Consider the following 2837-nt stretch of genomic DNA (forward strand, 5'->3'; position numbering starts at 1 on the left):
GTGTATGGATTGACCCATTATGATAACTATTTGATCCATATTATCCAGTTTTTCAATTATTGCAACTAAGTTCTCATTTCGTCTGTCTTCATTTACTTCACCACTTGTAATATCTTCACGAGGGTTGTGGTATTCCCGTGAATGCTTTGCAAACTCTTTTATTAACGCTTTGATTGCAGTTGGATCTTTTTTTCCGTGGGTCCTTGAAAGTCAAGGAGTTGCCTCATGGTCGCGTTTATCCCATCATAGAATATTGATACTTCTTGTTGCACGTTCAGGTCACATTGAGGGCAATTCCTTAGCATTCCATTATATCTCTCCTAAGATTCGTATAAAGATTCACCATTATTTAGTTGGAAGTTAGTTATGCTCTTCTTAAGTTTGGCTATATTCAAGGGAGGGCTAAGTTTTTCATTGAATTCATTATGAAGGTTGGTACATGTTCTGAGCGTTCTAGGTACAAGTGACTTTAACATAACTTTAGCAGCTCTTGTAAATGTCACTGAATGCATCCTTAGTAACATTGCATCTTGTGAAATACATGGAACATAAGTAGTTTGTAATGTCCAACTCCTCATCAATATGTTTAAAGGCATATTAATGATCCTTCCAAAAATGGAATATCTTTGAGCATCGAAAGAATGTGGCACTTGAGCTCAAAAATTCGTCGTGGCAGGATTTTTGGTGAAATGAGACTCAGCCCATTTTCATTACGTATCCGCCTTTTGTACTCCTCCATGGTTATTGTTGTGATGCCCACCATCTCTTCTACCTTGCTTTTGATTTTTTCTTCTGATTTATTCTCTGTTTCTGGTTCGTAATTGATTTCTTTCTTGTTGGAGTCTTATCAAAGATTTCGAGTTTGTCTGATTACAAGGTGCTACTCGACTCGGCGACCTTTTTATCTTTGTTCTTGTGAAATACGGATTCAGGATCTTCTAGTGGTGGTACGATCGGAAAATTTGATCCCCTGTTCATATATTACTGAAACAAAACAAAAGAGACCCATAAAAATGAACTAAAACAGAATAAACGAAAAACTGAAAATGAAGAGTGCCCCGTCGTGGCAAATAATTCCACACGTCGTGGGAGCCGGTTTCATAGAAAAATAAAATAATGCATAAAAGTAACTTTTGTGGTTTTTATCCCACAAAAAGGATCGATTGACCAAAATTAATTCAACTAAAACTAAATTAAGCCACTCCCCAACAATGAAGCAAAAAACTTGAAGTGCACAGATTATACTTCATAGTTTTATAAGGTTAACCTTACAAAACTTAATTAACTAATGCATATAGGCATTGTACCTAGTTTTTTTATATTATAGAAAAGTAAGTTGGGTTTTGAACACAGAGAATGGAATTTAGATAATAAATAAGTACTAAACTTAAAAGAACATTTAAAATGGGGGGGGGGGGGGGCGGGGGGTACAGATTTTTCAACACCAACAACTTAAATCAATCAACTATTAGAACTAAGTAAGCAAAGAAAAAAATTATTAATTGAATTTTTTAATAGTACATCTATTTAGTTCTGAATTCCCCTTCTCCCATGGTTGATTTCTATTGGATAACTTGTATTGATTACCATTTCATTAAGTGACTAGTTATCATGATCTAATACCTACTTTTGCCAATTTATGAATTACCATGCAATGATCAAGCACAAGTTAGACACAAAATTGATATAAGCATGAATTAGACTACGAATCATAAATCTATGAATTACCATGCATCAAGACAAGTAAATCAAGCATAAATTAATGAATAATTATGCTCCCTAACACAATCAAAGTAGCTAACCATTATTTACCTAACTCTAGGATTGTTTAATAACTAGATCTAATTATTTAATGTTCATAAACAGTTGGACAAAAAATTCATACAAATAGAGTGATCATTTACTATACAAAACTTGGATAATAAGTAATTTAAGTTGTAACTTCAACATGTAAGGGTTGTGATTTATCAAACACTAGTAAGATCAATAGAAAAGATGCATAAATTTGAAATCAACACATAGCTTATGGGTTCATCTTCACCAAAACAAAAGTATTGGATGATTAGCCCATGATAAAAACAGAAGCAAGCATAAAATAAAAGCTAACTGTACTTGACATGGTAAAAGCTAGCAAATCGAATTATTGAATGATGTTTTTCTTCTAATATCTTCAAGACTTAAACTCCAAATGAATTCTCCTATTCCAAGGGTTCTCTATAGTTTTTTAGTCGCAACCTTTAACTAAATCCTCAAGCTAACCTCTGAATTTCGACATAAAGTTAAACTTAATTGGTCACCACATCGTGAGAATTAAACCTCAATGTCGTGGCCCTCACTTAAAACGTGTATGCCCTAAGTCTCAGAAGCCTCTGTATCAGGAAAGGCGCCCATGTTGTGGCCTTGATATTGCCACGTCGTTGCATGCATTTTACACAACTTCTTCTTTCTTTTCTCGAATTTTAGCTTCAATCCTCCAAATATCCAACTTTCTTCAAGATCATGACTTTTTCCTCGAGAATTTCCTTTTTGGCTGTGAAATACGATTTAACATTATAAGTACTAAATATCTTTATATTTTACCAAAATATAGCTTAAATGTATTAAAATAATGCCTAAATAAGTGTATAAATATGAAAATATCAAAAACCATTTATACAAAAAACACAATTTTAAACGTTTAAATTTTCTTTTTTTATTAAAAATAAACTAATTTGTAAACGTCTTACGTTATAATTTAAATATTTATTTCTAAAACTCCAAGCGATGTTAATTTATGATAAAAAGTTATTTAACATATAAAAACCATTTTCATACATACATCATAACATATAACAACA

At 32.3% G+C, this 2837-nt stretch overlaps 1 non-coding gene across 1 annotated transcript; it reads left to right on the forward strand.

The window, feature by feature from the left end:
• Positions 1-276: 276 nt before the first annotated feature.
• Positions 277-383, forward strand: LOC111892774 (small nucleolar RNA R71). Its single transcript, XR_002850663.1, has one exon. It is a non-coding gene; the product is annotated as a small nucleolar RNA R71 (small nucleolar RNA).
• Positions 384-2837: the final 2454 nt, after the last annotated feature.

The sequence above is a fragment of the Lactuca sativa genome, chromosome 5, assembly GCF_002870075.4.
Source record: "Lactuca sativa cultivar Salinas chromosome 5, Lsat_Salinas_v11, whole genome shotgun sequence".
In the NCBI taxonomy this organism is placed as follows: Eukaryota; Viridiplantae; Streptophyta; class Magnoliopsida; order Asterales; family Asteraceae; genus Lactuca; species Lactuca sativa.